The following is a 17,365-nucleotide window of genomic DNA, read 5'->3' on the forward strand; positions in this document are numbered from 1 at the left end:
TCTGAGTCAATATTTCTAAGTTATTATGTTAGATAATTTATGTTAGAAAAGCTGTAGTTCAATAACTTGAATATTTAATGTACACAAACAGTCTATCACCAGAGCCACCGATAATACATAAATACAGAATAAGAAGAAACCACAACAGTACAGGAACACCTCACGACAACCTTCATCAGCACATGAATGTAGCACCTAACTTAATACAATGCAGGTCAGCCACAAACATGTATGCTCAAATCATATCATGAACCTACAACTCTCAGTATATGGCCGGGATCACACATGTGAGAAACTCGGCCGAGTCTTGCATCTCAATACCCGGTACTGCCGCCGGCACTCGGATTGGAGCATGCGGCTGTATAGAAATACATGCAGTTGAACGCTCCGATCTGAGTGTCTGGTATTGAGATGCAAGACTCTGCCGAATTTCTCGCATGTGTGATCCCGGCCTACCTTTAACAAAAGGACGGAGATACTAAAAGTTGTTGTTGCAAATCGTTAGCAGACTGTGGACAGAGAAACTAACCTACTGATTAGACTCAGTTTCAAAAATAAGCAATTACACCTGGGTGCCTTGCAAGTAACATCTTATCTGATTGGAGTAATTCTCATCAGTTTTGTCTCCATGTGGTACAGATGCCATGATATCTCCACTCTGCCCCTCACACTCACACCACTCCATACTATACCTCCTGTATGCCTACCTCTTCATTGTGTCCCCCCAATCTGCCACCTCTCCATAATGTCCCCAATGTTCCCATGTCTTCTTACTGTACTTTTACACTGGTGTTCTCCATACTGCATACTATCCCCCCATGCCCCACCTCTCCATTTTGTAATCCTGAAGTGCTCTATAGTGCTCTATAGTGCTCTATAGTGTTCTCTGACACTGTTCTTTCAATACTGTGCCTCCACTCTCCTACCCCTCCATTCTGTCCCACACACTGCCTTTCTCCATACTATACCCTCCCATGCTCCTATCTCTCTTACCCTCTTCCTCCAACACTCCCATCTCTCCCGCCAACTGCTCTTCTCTTGTTGCTCCCTCTCCATATTGCATCCCAATACTGCTTATTTTCTATAATGCACTCTAACACTTTTCCCCCCATCTGTACACTGCTCTACCCATACTGTACCTTCACACTAACATTCCCTATCTACGAAAAAAGTCCGTCTATGAAATCTTCATCTCCATAGATCACTTACTTTTCCCACTGTCTTTGCAGCCTATTCAGCACAGCGGTGACAGCAGCAGGTGGTGCAGGAAGCTAATGAGCATTCCTCTGCCACTCTCCCCATGCTAATGACTTCACAAATACATTTGAATGCATAAAAAAGGGAACTGGCCTTCTACCAATTCTCCATGGGATGCCTGAAATACTTTGCCATGTTTGCCTATATATTATGTAGTCCTTATGTCGAGGAATAATTTTTGTCTTGCTTTGTAAGTCATACTCGTAAGAGAACCTTTTATCCTTTTCCTCAATTTAGGTTCCAATTCAAACTTAAAACTACTCCATGCTGTTTTTCATCCCATTTTACGGCACATCAAATATAGACCCTGCCTAGGTTCTAAGGCATTATGATGTATTACACTTTGATAAAACCTCATCAAGCGTTCAACAGCTCCTGAAGTTGAGGAACATAGATGCCCTGGTCCATTGTCCAAGCTACATGGCTGCAGTATCAGAGTTGTCTTCACTTCTGCAGCCAGCGTCCTTCATCTGTCCTTCCATTGCCAAGGGTCTTTTGTGCTCATGCTGCCTAATCTGGTCAATGCTGCCTTGAAGACTATCCTGGTCTGGCTGCGACAGTGGACAAAGCTAGATGCCAGATGAGGACTGTGTGAATCTTTTTGCTGATCTCTAACAACTGTAATAGCTAACATGATGAAACACTTAACCATTATTTTAAAAATATGCGCCTAAAAATTATTAGATGTTTTTCTTTTATTTTCAGAACCTCTTGTTTATAAACTGGCCTCAGTTTCAAACTAATCTGTTGGTGTATATTTCCAAGAAATACATGATATGAGATCTGTGTGTCCTAGAAGACTCTGCCTACACTATTATTTATCAGCCTAACTATATACTGTGCTTGTGATCTTTATACTTATGAAGGCACTACTCAGAGGCATAGCTAGGGTTTTGGTTCAGGGGTGGCGAAACCTCTGAGTGGGCCCCTAACCATGTAACCCTGATTACAAATATGGTGGTGCACCCTTTTCATGGATGTAGGAGAACCTCAGCAAATGGCAGAGTTGTAACTAAAAAAAATCTCTATACAAAGACCAACACTGATATTACCACCATATGTTGACCATAAAGTCCTAGATACCAGTCCTGTAGAACACATAAGAGATTATAGCATAGGTACAGATTGTGACTTACAGCTGACATTCTTTATGATGGAATCGTTCACTTTTCCCGTCTTTTCCATCTGGCCCAGACTGACACAACAACTTCTTCCAGCCAGGACTTGGTTGCAGAGATTACAACAAAGACACATTTCATTTCTCACATTGCAGGCTCCGTACCCATCTATCCACAAACTGCACAAACATCCTGCTTATACCCCAATACTAAGCCGCTGCTGCCGTATGTGTCCCTATTACTGCACCTGTGTGGTACTGTGTGCCCTTTAATTTTCCTCCCACTGGAGCCTAGATTCCCCTTTCATTGCATTTGTAAAGTGTGATGTCAACAAATCTGCCAAACAAACACCAAGATACTCCTACAGTGAATGCCTCCACAGTACCCTTCACTAGTGTTGAGCGACTTTTGTTTTTTTAGGGTCTAGTTTCGTTTCATGAAACCCGACTTTTCCAAAAGTCGGGTTGAGCAAAATCGGCCGACTATAGGGAAAAGTCAGGGTCGTCCCGAAACACGAAACCCAATGTAAGTCAATGGAGAATTAAAGTCGGCAGTGAGAGGAGGACAGGAAACACACCAACAGTGCCCATTTGAATGCCAAAAGCATAAATTCTTGTTACTGAAGCTTGTCAACCTTAATTAACTTCATAATACTAGTTACGCACTGAAAAATGGGGGTTATTTGGCTACAGTTGTGGGGGGGAGGGATGGCTCCAGGTTTTCGTGGGCCCAGGGCCAAAGAGCGCCCCTTTAACACATACCACAACTCATAATGCTCCGATACGGCAGAGAAATAGCAGTATAGTACAATGAAAAATACTTGACTTCTTACATCTCATGACTGATATCCATTTTAAATTCTCTAATACCTCCAAAAACGGACAGTATATAACTCCATACAGTATTATGGCCAGCGCTTAGTGCGCTATACAGAGTAATGAGGCCCATATATTTCTCCATACGGAATCATTATCCCCATATAATGTTTCAAACCATATATGATGAGCTCCACATAATGCTACAGTATGTGTTGGTCCCAATGGATGAAGCTCCACTGTCTTATGGGCCCAAATAATGCTCCATATATAAAGGGCCCAATTTCTACTGCTCTAGTGTATAATGGGCCCTGTAAATGCTGCTCCAGTGTCTGATGTCCACCTTTGGAATGCTCCAGTGTGTGGTGGGCCCCATATAGCATTCACCAGAGTATAGTGCTCCCCAAAAATTGCTGTCCCAACATTGAAAACAATTACATAAGTCTCCTTGCTAGGGAATCCCTGCACTACTCTGAACTCCTTGTCGTCTCCATCTTCCATCTCACTGCACTTGGCTGTTTAGGCCCTCCCACCGCCAGAGACACTTTTGCGTACTATGCGGTGCCCTGTGCCAGTGCCATCGCTCATAAGTATGCCCCCCCACCTGCTCAAGGAACCTGCACTTTCATCTGCACCTTCCTCTTTGTCACCGTGTAAGGTGGTATAGCATGCGGGAAGGGGAACCTGAGTTTCCTCTGGGTCAGATTCTGGCTGTGTAGAGTGCGAGGGGAATGTAGTGGTCTGGGTCAATGTACCAGCAGCATCATCCAGCAGTGGCTGGGCCTCAGTGCACTTGTGGCGTCCCCAAGAGTACGGTTGCCACTGTGGCATTGCCTTCCTCCTAGGGAGTGTGTTGTCAAGCTTGGGAGCAACGAAGGATCTCTCTAGCAGTGAAACCAACACACAACACATTTCCCACTCCAGGCCAGCAGGGAGACCTCTGAACCTGACTGCTGAGGAGCTGCTCTCTGTGGTCAGGAGGAGGTAAGTTAGGGCACTCTGTGCAGGGAAGGGGAAGTGTGTGGACGTGAGAAGGGGAGCTGGAGGATGAGCAGAGTTAAGGCTCACTCCTAGCTGGAGTGCATGGTCCGGATTCCGGTCTCCGAGTTTGTAGGGACACTGACGTTCCTGCAGCAGAAACCGGGGGAAGTAGCAGCTATAAATGCTCTGTACCAAACTAAGGCTCGGAGGCCCCAGCATCGACGTGTGCGAGGCAGAAGGAAAAGGCTACAGCTGTCTGCCATACAAGTAAAGTCTGAGGAACATCTGTTAGACGTTTCAGTGAACCACGGTCCTGTGAGTGCTTCCCCCACAAGCGCTAGAAAGGAGACGTTCAGGAAGGTACATGTTGGCGGAGTGTTGGAAGGGAGCTTTCCATTCTGGTCCCGGAGGTTGGCAGAGGTCCTGACCCGGAGGACACAGCACGGAGGCAGGCATCTGTGTAACCTGCAGACTGTGAGTAAAGCTTTGGAACTGCACGCTCTGGTGTCCTACAGTTATTCCAGCACCGCTACATCTGGGTACCAGCACCTACACCCCCTGTGCCTTTCCCCCATCACTACATCTACACTTCCCTGGGACTTCAGCTCCACCTGTGGGGAGCTTCACCATCTTTGCTACACAACACCATCAGTCCCAGAGGATCTGCATGCAGCGTCGGCCTAACATCTATATTGCCGAACACCACAGGTGGCGTCAGACTATCTATATAAACTCTTTACTATTATACCACGCCATTTACATGGGTGCCCAGGGCCACCGTCCGGGTCACTGCTGCTGTGACACATCCCACTAACACCGGCCCGGCACCGAGTACCCCACAGCCCTGGGAGGGCGACCCATATGCCGACTGCTGATCGGGCGGCGTTATTCCCATGAACCTCCAAACAGCGTCCCTGAAGGCAAAGTTTTTGGTTTCCAGGGACAGTATGATTGCAAAGCTGAACCTTAAAGGAATGTCCAAAAGGGCACCACCAGGAGTGGAGCCTGTGGCTTAATTGGACTGCACCCGGGAAACCACTACCATACAAGCTACAGAAAAGATGGACAGATTGCAAGTTTGTTGATTCTGTGTGTGGTGTGGTATGTCCGTATGTAGTTGTGCTAGTGATTTTTCAGCTTTATTCCGTTAACAACCGAGACTCCGGCATGGCCCCGCGGTACGCGTCAAGCTTACTAGAGGGATACGCGCGGCTGTGGCACATGGGATTGAGCAATAACAGGTCTAGCATTCCAGTACATGTCCGGGGCTGCATGCACGCTACACTGAAAGGACAAGCTTTTGTCGCTTACAGGTGCAGATAACCTGCTGAACTCCGTTAGTGATGGGGATCTGGGATTCAGATTATTCCCTGCGAACGATGATTTCCCAGTAAGTTCAGGTCAACCGCAATTCCAGAGTTAGGCCTAACCGTCATTCCTGAAATAATTACGTGTCCAAACCACAGGTGCTGTAGCTTGCTTAACAGCTCGGCAGCCGTTCTCAGGCTCAGTATGGATTCAACAACATTGTAGAAAGTTGAAAAAGGGTACAGTTTCACCGGATAACACGTATATATGTAGCCTAGTTTACACATTAAAAATATATGTCTATAGATCAGGAGACAGACTCAGATGTTCTCAGGCCCAGTATGAATTTGACCAGATTGTACAAAGTTGAGAAAGGGTTCTTTATCACTGGATAGCAGGTATATATAGCATAGTTTAAACATGTAAAATCTCCGTGTTCTCAGTATTGATTACACAGCAATCTAAAAAGTGGAAAAAAGGAAATGCATTTGAGGCGTACACAACTATATACTTTTGGTGTTATTTTTAAATCTTCATATATATTTCTGTCTCAGTAATACAGTCCAGCTTCTCCGCAATAGGAAATGAGATGCATACAATTAGTGACATAAAGGCTATTGATTGCAGAAATCTAGGAATTATTATTCACGGGAAAAACTTCCGTCACAACTCTCACAGGTGATGCTGACCCTCAATTAATTTGTGTGTTGAGACAGTGAATAAAGTCTTACTGTATCGCACTTCCGTTGATTCCATCACTGCTACTCATCTCAATCCAATTTTTATCACAGGGAGCGATGTAAACATGGTGCTCACTGGCTATCATGAAGAAGCATTTCAAGGTCCTGGAGTGGCCTAGCCAGTCTCCAGATCTCAACCCTATAGAAAACCTTTGGAGGGAGTTGAAAGTCCGTGTTGCCAAGCGAAAAGCCAAAAACATCACTGCTCTAGAGGAGATCTGCATGGAGGAATGGGCCAACATACCAACAACAGTGTGTGGCAACCTTGTGAAGACTTACAGAAAACGTTTGACCTCTGCCATTGCCAACAAAGGATATATCACAAAGTATTGAGATGAAATTTTGTTTCTGACCAAATACTTATTTTCCACCATAATATGCAAATAAAATGAAAAAAAAACAATGTGATTTTCTGGATTTTTTTTTCTCAGTTTGTCTGCCATAGTTGAGGTCTACCTATGATGTAAATTACAGACGCCTCTCATCTTTTTAAGTGGTGGAACTTGCACTATTGCTGACTGACTAAATACTTTTTTTCCCCACTGTATATATATATATATATACTGTATATATACAGTTGAAACTAGAAGCTTACATACAATATATGAAGACATATATGCATGTTTTTCTCCTTATCTGACATGAAATCAGAGTAAACCTTTCCAATTTCAGGTGATTTAGGATTATCATAATTATTAATATTTGCCAAATGCCAAAATAATGAGAGAGAGAATGTTTTAAGACATTTGTATTACTTACTGCTAAGTCAAAAGTTTACATACACTAAGATTACTAAGGCTTTAGACAATTTTGGACTGCCCATATGATGTTGTCATGTGTTTGGAAGCTTTTTGGCAACATCTCAGTTAATTAGCAATACACCTGTGGATGTATTTTAATGCACACCTGAAACACACTGTTTCTTTCTGTAGCATCATGGAAATGTCTAAAGAAATCATTCAAGATATCAGGAAGAGAATTGGGCACTTGTTCGAGTCTGGCTCATCCTTGGGAACAATTTCAAGATACCTGAAGGTGCCACGTTCATCTGTACAAACAATTATACGCAAGTACAAACAAGATGGGAATATCCAGCCATCATACCACTCAGGAAAGAGGTTCTGTGTCCCAGAGATGAACGTGCTTTGTCTTTGGTGCATATCAACCCAAGGACAAAAGAAAAAGATCTTGTGAAGATGATGGCAGAAGCTTGTAAGATTGTGTAAATATCCACGGTGAAAAGAGTATTGTATCAAGATGGGCTGACAGGCCACTCTGCCAGGAAGAAGCCATTACTCTAAGATAAAAAACATAAAAAAGCCAGATTAATGTTTGCAAATGCACACAGGAACAAAGACCTTAATTTTTCAAGATATGTCTTGAGGTCTGATGAAACTAAAATTGAACTTTTTGGGCATAATGACTATTATTATGTTTGGAGGAAAAAGGGAAAAGCTTGAAAACCTGAGAACATCAGCCAAACTGTGAAGTACAGGGGTGGCGGCATGATCACAGTCACATGCAAAGCAGTATACAAAACATAGGCCAGCTTACCCATAGCATTGTCTGTGTGATGTGCAGTCCAATGCAGCCTTGATGCACGTTTCGCATGGGCTTCCTCTGTGGAAAGGCTGTAACTGTGTCTCAAAAATCTTTATATATGATCTGGACCAGGTGCTCACTATAATCAGCACAAAAGTCAGAGCATGCACGCAGCCGGCAGTCCCGGAAGTAGTCGGGCATCAACTGCAGTGAGGTGGGTCAGGAGCAAATTCCCCATGACGTCGACCACACCTCGTCACATCCGGGTGCAGGAAGCGACGCCCCATGGACACTGCCATGGAGGGCATGCGCACATGCCAACATGCATATCGGAAGTGGGCAAACCCTCATAAAGAATCCTAAGGTGGGTGCATAATAAATATCTACAATATCATAGCTGTAAAGGCAAAGGATGACTATAAATATATTACTGCCTCATGTTTTCTCCTAATAAAGTGACAAGTGCATAGTGCAAAAACAGTTAGGAAAAATACGGTATATTGTATATACAGACATAATAAACCCATTTTCTGTTTGTTCACTGGGGCAATTGTCAGCTTTCATATATAAATTGAGTAGTATGGACTTGACCTGAAAAATCTATATTAGATATGGTACCAGTTTGTACTATTCATAGTTTTATTATTTTTATTAAATTAATTTTATTTTCCCCCAAAATATTGAACTTGTGGTCTTATAATCATTAATATAACAGTTGAGAGACTTTTCCGCTGTGCCGCCAGTCCATAAATGATCCTCTCTGACTTATAAATGTTATTAAGTATATTTTCCTGTTCTGTAGCTTTCACACAATACAATATGTAGGAAACAAGTGATTAATCATGGACATGTAAGAAGATATCCAATTACTGTATATACAATATTCTAAGTTGTTGTTAAAGTAGGTCATTTATATCTAGTGAACGTCTAATAACCATATAAATAAGACAGAAGTATCCAATTTAAATGCTGAATTTGATGGATTAGCTTGACGTGTTGGCAGTGTTAAGTGTTTGTGAAGCCTTTGTCTTATATACATAGTGATGTGGGCACATGTTAAGAACATTTCCACTCATTCATTTCCTATTTGTAAGACAATATTGATGAAAATGAAGAAAAATGAAAGTACTAGTATACCAATCATTGGTCTAAAGCCGGATTCACACATCCATTTTTTGCTTATGAGAAAAACAGATTTCTATTTTTTTTCAAGGACTCAATGACCTGAATAAGCTTATTTTGATCCACAAATTGGATCAAAATTGGGCAGGTCTACTTTTCTTTTTGAAGACTAATGGAACCTCAAAAAGAATGGCCATGTGAAAGTGCCCATAGTCTGTGATGGGTACATGTTATATTCTTATGGGGTTGAACATGTACATAACAACTGACCTGATTAAGCTTAGAGATGAGTGAACTTGTTCATAAAAGGTTCGCCAATCTCTAATTCGGCATGATCATAGCACATTAGGATTCATGTTTGGTGTCCCGAGCATTTTTATTCAAAGTCGGTAAAATTTGTTCACAGTTCGGTAAATGATCGCGTTACCATTGATGCTTTTGTTAAGACTGGCTACTCAACTCCATTTCTTTGGCATCTGGGGCCAGATGAAGTAGGGTCTGAGCAGAATACAGACCCTCATCACCAGACCGTTAATACGGGGGAGAGGGAGGTGATACTGAAGTGACTCAGATACCTAAAGCCACATTCGGACTGTACTGTGCTGTCAGGGCAGGAAGAGGAGGAGATTGTCTCTCAGGGTGAGGAGTTGGATAATACAGATGATGACGATGAGGTTGTATATCCCACTTGATGTGAACCCTGTCGATGAGGCCTGTATAACATTGACTAGATGCTGCAAACAATTTCTACAGTAAATGAGATGTCTCCTACTGTATTACGTTAGTAACAGAAGAATTTGGGGGGGGCCTGTCGATGAGGCCTGTATAACATTGACTACATGCTCCAAACTATTTCAAAGTGACATGTCCCCTACTGTATGACTTTAGTAACAGAAGAATTTCTTTTGGGCATGTGTAACATTGACTAGATGCTACAAACAATTTGTAAGTGACATGTCCCCTACGGAATCATGTTAGTTACAGAAGAATTTTTTAGGGGCCTGTTGATGAGATCTCCTCTTCTGTATTTGGTTAGTAACATTAAATAAAAATATTTTTTAGTATGGATGAGGTCTGTATAATCTAGAAGATTGCCCTTGGTGTTGGAACCCCATCTTTCCTAAAGTTGCTGCTGGTAAGGTGCATGACGATGGTGAGAATGGGAACGTACAACAGGATCAATAACACGGCGGCTTTGGGAAGTACGAGATCCAGGATGCAGCCTACAATGATTACTCATTTACCCAACACCAATTGCTAGAGATTGATGCTCGTCAGAAGATAGGTGTCACAGATGCGCATCTCAATCTAGGCATAAAAGATAGCCGTGAGAAACTGAATGCCAAAGATGCACATAATCTAGAAGATAGGCTCAAAATAATTTCTAAAGCCCCCGTTACACACTGCGATATCGCTAGCAATATCGCTGTAAAGTCACCAATTTTGTGACGTTGCAGCGATATTGCTAGCGATATCGCTGCATGTGATATTTACCTCCGACCGGCTCCCTCGCTGATTATCGCTGATCGCGCGAGAAGCTCCTGGATCATTTCTTGTTGGTCACTTCCTGCGGCGCTTCCTGCTGTGACGACGAGTGACGTGTGGAGCCGGGCGGGAGGACGCAGGATTGCCGCGTCTGACAGGTAAGTAGTGACCCCCGACCCCTGCGATGTCGCTGGTGAGATCTGCCTGTGTGGCAGCTCACTAGCGACCACCTAGCGATGCACCAGCGATCCTGTCAGCGTCATATCGCTGGTCGGGATCGCTGGTGAGTCGCTAGGTGTAACGGTACCCTAACTTAGATCTCGGCTGCTGTATCATGTTTGTAAAAAAATAAAATTAATTAATTTTAATGTGCAACAGTTCTGCAAACAGAACAATTTCAATGCCACTAAATGAAAAGGCTGGATACAGCGGGCTGTATCACGTTTATCAACAGAAAAAAATAAATATTTTAATGCGCATTAGGTCTGCAGACAGGTTCATATCACCCCCACAAAATGAAAACGTGGGATACGGCGGGCTGTATCACATTCAGCAACAGAAAATATTATGATTCCTTTTTAATGCACCTTAGGTCTGCAGCCAGGTTCATATCACTACCACAAAATGACAATGTGGGATACAGTAGACTGATTCTCATTTAGCTAGTGAAAAAATATTATTTAGAATGCTATACTTGTGCATGGAGCACTATAGAAACAGTGCCCAACACACATGTATAACATGTGCCCTGCTGGCTTTGTCTGTGGACCTCATTAATGGACAAAAAAAAGTGCTGGAAGGTAAATTTTACAGCCACACTGGACACTAGCTAGCTACACTATCTGACTGATATACTGCCGCCTTGCTAACTAGATAAAATCTTGCAGCTAACAGTGCTAGCGTTAGGAGCAGCCTCTCTGCGCTCTTACAGTGTCAAAATGGCGCTTGTAATGTCCACACGTTATGAAGAATTCAAGGTATTAAACTTTAGATATGTTTTATTCTTCGTCCTCCAGCACACAGCATAACAGTTGCATTCCCACGCTACACAGAAGTGAAATTCGGAATATATCTAGCACAGTAACTTGCCATTCCAAGGAAAGAACGCACTTCACTGGCATCCTGTGGAATTGAGGCTGTTCTGATAGCTTCCACTTTCTTGGGGTCTGGTTGTACTCCTTTTGCCGAGAAGATGTGACCATAGAATTCTAATGAACCCTAGTCAAACTCGCACTTCTCTTTGTTTAAAGTGAGTCCAGCAGAAAGCAGACATTCGAAGATAGCATATAGAGCACGATTATGCTCAGCTTGAGTTTTACCAAAAACCAATATGTCATCACTGTAATTAAAGGCATTTGGGATGTGTTGAATGACACTCCTTATTGCATCCTGAAAAATTTCTGCTGCTGAGCAGACTCCAAAAGTCAATCTTTTGTATCTTCTGAGGCCCACATGGGTGGAAAATGTGGTCAAGTATCGGGACTCTGGACTCAGTTCTAATTGATGATATCCCTTATTGAGGTCGAGCTTTGAGAAGACGGTGGCTCCACTTAATAAATGAATAATGTCATCAATCGTAGGTGAGATATGTCTTTCCCTCTGGATAGCGGTGTTGGGCAGGCGCATGTCAACACACAGTCTCACTTGATCAGGAGTCTTTGGTTTTGGAACTACCACAAGTGGAGAGACCCACGGAGTGGGACCAGTAACAGTTTCAATAACGTCCTCATCCATGAGCAATTGGAGTTCCTTTTCTACCTTCTGTCTCAGGTGAAATGGAATACGCCTGTGAGGCTGGGCTACTGGACGAACATTGTCATCCACATGAAGGTGTACTTGAGAGTCCTTTAGTTTTCCCAAACCACTAAATAGGGAGGGAAAGCTGTTCACCATAGTTTGTACATCCATATCCGCAGGGTCAGTTATGGTATGAATAATCTGGATGAGCCCTAGCTCCAAGGCAGTGTGATAGCTGAGAAGACAGCCTCCCGATCCTTGTAATGTGTGGAAAGTGGTTTTCTGCCTGTTTTCTTTATATCTAATTTCAGCATCAAATTGTCCCATTATAGCTAGAGGTGTTTTAGATCCATAAGGAAAGATTTTAGTCTGCACTTGTTGTAAGACTGGCCTTGTTTTCAATTGTTCATATGTAGTGCCATCTATGATATCCACTGAAGCTCCTGTATCTATTGTAAAGGTAATGTCAGTGTTGCAGATTGAGAGTGTAACACAGGGAGACTGTACTGAACCAGTGACGGAGGTAGTGAACACATAGTTCTCAGTCGCAGACATTTCTTCTGTGTCCTGATTTATCACTTTTACATCTGCAGATTTTGTCATAGGCAGCGGAGGCTTGTAGTGCGCTGATTTGCAAACAGCTGCAAAATGATTCCCTTTTCCACATTTACTGCAGGTTTGTCCCATAGCTGGACATTTGTTCTGGTGGTGAGGGAAATCCTGTCCACATCTATAACATTTCTTCTGTTTCTGGGCTTGTTTGTCTGGTAAATTTTTCTGTTTGAGATTATGCACATGTAATTTATCCCCATTCTCCATTACGGTAGCCTGATGATCTGCTATTTCTATAGCACGGGCCATTTTGAGCAAATCATGTAGAGAGATATCCTGCTGCAGAGCCTTACGCCTTAGGTTATTAGACGAGCAGGTGACAATTATTTGAGTTAGGATTTCATCATCTACATCTGTAAAGGCACATCCATGTGCTAACTCTTTCAGCCGTGTGACATAAGTGTCTATGGACTCTTCTGGAAGCTGCTTGGCAATCCTGAATTTATATCTTTCATATCTGATGTTCTGGTTAGGGTTGAAGTAGCCAGTGAGAGCTTTAGTGCAGTTGCTGTATGTGTCTGTTTCTGCTGCAGGTAACGTACTGTATATGTCATAAACTCCTGTGCCTGCACAATGCAGGAGCAAAGCTCTCTTTCTTTTCTCCTCCTTTATGTCCATGGCTTCTAGGAAATTCTCAAATCTGTTTAGCCATTTTCTCCAGTTATGGGAGAGATTAATGACATCAGTCATATCAAATTGTGGGAATGTGTGCAAGTAGTCAGCCATGATAGAGTCTCTCAGTGGTGCTGGCGTGTGAAGCGGTAAAATATATTCTGTACTCACAGCAGTAGGTGATTATATCCCATCCTCGTCGCCAGTTGTAATGTCCACACGTTATGAAGAATTCAAGGTATTAAACTTTAGATATGTTTTATTCTTCGTCCTCCAGCACACAGCATAACAGTTGCATTCCCATGCTACACAGAAGTGAAACTGAAACTTCCCTTCTCATCCCTCTTGTCTCCACCCCCCAAGTCCCATAAGTCTGGCTTGCTTAAAGAGACAGATCTAATTATTATACATTACAGCGCTAAAACAAGATGTCCGCTATTTATATGGAGAGCAACATGGGATTTCAGCAGCCAATTGCACAAGCCATTGTGTCAGGACATTGTGGGTGTTTCCTGCTCCCTGATTGGCTAGCCGCAATGTGCACACATAAAGTTGGAAAAAAGAATGACTGTTTACAAGAACGCGGCACCTCTGGGCTCTGCAAACCCCCTCCCCACATCAAACACGTGCAAACGCTCATGATACACCATCATTATTGTTGCTAAAGTGCTGAAAATACTTTTGTGGCAACGCAATTATTTTTCCACACTTTTTTACCGAATGTTACCAATTTTTTCTGATTTTATAAAATTTTGCTCGTGTTTCCGAACACGAATCCAAAAGTGCCATATGCGTACCGGATTTATGTTTGGCGATCGTTTTCCAAACCAGTTCTCTTATCACTACTTGTGATGCTCTGGTCATGTGACACTGGGGACGTGTTGGTCACACGACTCTATTCACGCATGCTCATTGTGGTTTTTCGGCATTAAGACATTGGGCAACTGGTCCTGAAATTTGATCGGTCTTTACTCCTTGGTTTTCACTGTGCCTGTGGCGGCCTTCTCTCTGATGTGACCTCCATTACAGACAATATTTTTCCTCTCATTATTTAACGTCTTCTTTACTGTATATATACCTGATACCTTTGCCTCATCAACCGCCCATAATGAAGCACCAGTGAAACACACATTGGGTTGATGGTAGGTGAGCATCACCTGATTATCCTGATTATTATTTGCACTATTGCACTTTATATAAATATTGTGTTTATTGGGACTCAAGAAATGTTGGCACTGTTAACGCACCTTTGTGAAGTGCACCTTGCTTTCAATCTGCCACATTGATTTTCAGTATTTACTATTACTTCTGACACATACCTACTGCAGTCAGATACCAAGGTGTCTTTTACCCTTTTTTGCCTTTCCATTATTTTTAAACATCTGATTTTTAAGGTTCATTGCTTTTTTATACTCACCCCTATGTTTATATATCTATGTTTGCTATATTTTTACTTTCCCCCATTTCTCAATTTTATTTAATTTCACTAATAATGATTTAGAGTATTTTGCTGAACTTCATCTCTGCACACTTTTTGCTTTGTTGGTTTTTGTTCCCATATTATGTAGCAAAAACCTGGTGACAGATTCCCTTTAAAAAATCCATGAATTTCATCAGACCTCAATAGTGAAGGGAAAAATGAACTCACAACAGTACCTCCCACTTGAGGAGGGCTCACCGAACCCTCATCCATGCCACCAGGGCGATCCGGGTGAGCCTGATGAAAGGCATGCACCAATCTTTCGGCATGAATATCAGAGGCAGAGACCCAGGAATTATCCTACTGACCATAACCCTTCCACTTAACCAAATACTGGAGTCTCCGTCTATCCAGTATCTTTTCTACCTCATATTCCATGTTACCTTCAACCAATATAAGGTCAGGAGGTGCCACCACAGGAACTACTGGTTCAACAAACCTCTTCAACAAGGACTTATGAAACACATTATGAATTTTAAATGTGACAGGAAGAGCCAACCGAAAAGAGACCAGATTAATAATCTCCAAAATCTTGTAAGGTCCAATAAATCTAGGCTTAAACTTAGGAGAAGCCACCTTCATAGCGATATTTTTTGATGACAACCAAACCAGATCACCCTGCTTAAACTGGGGACCAACGGTCCTACGCCGGTTGGAAAACCGCTGGGCCTTTTCATGGGAGAGAGACAACTTATCCACTACTTGGTCCCAGATCTGGTGCATTTTCTCCACCACAGTGTCAACACCTGGGCAGGCAGAAGGCTCCACCTGCCCTGAAGAAAATCGAGGGTGAAAACCAAAGTTACAAAAAAAAGGTGACATCAAAGTGGCAGAACTAGCTCTATTATTTAAAGCAAATTCGGCCAAGGGCAAAAATGAAACCCAATCGTCCTGATCGGCAGAAATAAAACATCTCAAATACGACTCCAAAGTCTGGTTTGTTCTCTCCGTCTGCCCATTGGTCTGAGGGTGAAACGCAGAGGAGAAGGACAACTGAATTCCCAGCTTGGAACAGAAAGTCCTCCAAAATCTAGACACAAACTGAACTCCTCTGTCAGATACAATGTTCTCAGGAATCCCGTGCAAGCGAACCACCATTTTCAAAAACAAGGGCACCAACTCAGAGGAAGATGGCAACTTAAGGAGTGGTACAAGATGGACCATCTTAGAGAATCTATCACAAATCACCCAAATAACAGTCATTCTCTGAGAGACAGGCATATCAGAGATAAAATCCATTGAAATATGGGTCCATGGCCTCCTGGGCACCGGCAAAGGCATCAACAAGCCACTAGAGCGAGAACAAGGTTTAGACCGGGAGCAAGTCCCACAGGACTGCACAAAATTCCTGACATCATGAGACAAGGCGGGCCACCAAAAAGACCGACTCACCAGATCTCTAGTACCAAAAATACCTGGATGACCAGCCAATGCAGAGCAATGAACTTCAGACATCACTCTCTTCCTCCACTGGTCAGGAACATACAACTTTCCACTGGGACAACGCTCAGGTTTGTCCTCCTGAAACTCTTCCAGAGCACGTCTCAAATCGGGCGAGATGGCAGAAAGAACTACCCCTCGCCAAAGATGATAGCAGGCTTAGTCACAACAGGAGAATCAGCAAGGAAACTCCTAGAGAGGGCGTCTGCCTTGACATTCTTAGTACCCGGAAGAAAAGAGACCACAAAATCAAAACGTGTGAAAAACAAGGCCCACCTAGTCTGTCTAGGATTCAAGCGCTTGGTCGACTCCAGGTAAATCAAATTCTTGTGGTCAGTAAGGACCACGACTTGGTGTTTGGCTACCTCCAACCAATGTCTCCACTCCTCGAATGCCCATTTCATGGCCAACAGTCCCCGATTCCCCACATCATAGTTACGTTCGGATGGAGAGAACTTTCTGGAAAAGAAAGCACAAGGATTCATTTTAGATGTCACAGGATCTTTTTGGGACAACACTGCTCCTGCACCAATCTCAGAAGCGTCCACCTCCACTTGAAATGGGAGTGAGGCATCAGGTTGCCGCAAAACCGGAGCAGAAGTGAATCTTCGCTTCAGCTCCTGAAAGGAAGAAACAGCCTCCGGAGACCAATTCAGCACATCAGCACCCTTCCTAGTCAAATCCGTCAATGGCTTGGCAATACCAGAAAAATTAGCTATAAATTTCCGATAAAAATTAGCAAAACCCAAAAACTTCTGGAGGGCCTTCAAAGAAGTGGGCTGAACCCAATCATAAATGGCCTGTACCTTGGCCTGGTCCATTTCAATAGTTGACGGAGACAAAATAAATCCCAAAAATGAAATCCTCTGTACCCCAAAAAGGCATTTCGATCCCTTGACATACAGGGAATTTTCCCTCAAAATCCTGAACACAGTCCGAACATGTTCCACATGAGTGTCCCAATTCTTGGAGAAGATCAAAATATCATCCAGATAGATAATCAAAAATTTATCCACAAAGTCTCAGAATATATCGTTCATGAAAGCACAGGAAGACAGAAGGGGCATTAGTGAGCCCACAAGGCATCACCAGGTACTCAAAATGTCCCTCCGGAGT

The sequence above is a fragment of the Dendrobates tinctorius genome, unplaced genomic scaffold, assembly GCF_039654945.1.
Source record: "Dendrobates tinctorius isolate UK_male_01 unplaced genomic scaffold, ASM3965494v1 ptg000022l, whole genome shotgun sequence".
Classification (NCBI taxonomy): domain Eukaryota; kingdom Metazoa; phylum Chordata; class Amphibia; order Anura; family Dendrobatidae; genus Dendrobates; species Dendrobates tinctorius.